We start from the raw sequence: 1183 nt of genomic DNA on the forward strand, positions 1-1183 counted from the left end.
GATCTACTGTTCTACCCAGGCCAATTCTCACTTTAGTTTCCTTAGGTTTTCCCCGTTTCATTGTAAATTCCTCCTGCTTATGCCACTCAAATTTGCTCTAACCATGAATCTTCTCCTTTCCTATCTAATTCCCAAACCTAGTATTCAGTTTCTACATGGAACACAAACCTCAGCCATCTGATTGCCTTCAAAATTTCAGTACACATTAGAAATATTTTTTGTACAGTTAGGTTGTTTAGTTTGGTTTCTAGAAATGGAAATACTAAGTCAAACAGCACAGGAGCTTTTAGACTCTCTTACATTCATATTTGAGCATGCATATTATATCACCCCACTGCAAGTCCTAAATATTATAACAATTTTAAATATTTATAATTAAATAGTGTTTAAGTATCTCATATGTATATTATTGTTGTTTTAATTTGTATTTCTGCATTACCTGAGAATTTGAACATTTTCTATTTCTTCAGTTCAGTTCAGTCGCTCAGTCGTGTCCGACTCTTTGCGGCCCCATGAATCGCAGCACGCCAGGCCTCCCTGTCCATCACCAACTCCCGGAGTTCACTCAAACTCCTGTCCATCGAGTCAGTGATGCCATCCAGCCATCTCATCCTACTTATATTTTCTCTTTTCTGAACTATGTATCCATGTTCTTTTTTCATAAAGTTATAGGGACTTAATGTTTTATTTACTAATTTGCAAGTTTATTATACATATTTTGAATTATTTTTGCCTTGTTAATTTTGTTTTAAAGTCTTGTAACTTTCAGACACCATATTTCAATCTATTTCAATTGAGGGTAATTCTATTCATAATATTCTTTTATAATAATAAATAATGATGTTATGTTTAGAAAGTTTTTCTCCATCAAAAAGATTTTATATTTGTTTATATTTTCCTAGAGTTTTTTAAACTACACAATTTATCTAAAGTGAAAGAAAAGCAAAGGTGTTAATCACTCAGTCATGTCCGACTCTTTGCAACACCATGGGGTGTAGCCCACCAGGCTCTTCAGTCCATGGAATTCTCCAGGCAATAATAATGGAGTGGGTAGTCATTCCCTTCTCCAGGGGACCTTCTTGACCCAGAGATTGAACCCAGGTCTTCTGCATTGCAGGCAAATTCTTCACTGCCTGAGCCATCAGAGAAGCCCCAATTTATCTAAACTCAATGTTAAAGTATT

The sequence above is a fragment of the Bison bison genome, unplaced genomic scaffold (assembly GCF_000754665.1).
Source record: "Bison bison bison isolate TAMUID 2011002044 unplaced genomic scaffold, Bison_UMD1.0 scf7180017864181, whole genome shotgun sequence".
Taxonomy (NCBI): domain Eukaryota; kingdom Metazoa; phylum Chordata; class Mammalia; order Artiodactyla; family Bovidae; genus Bison; species Bison bison.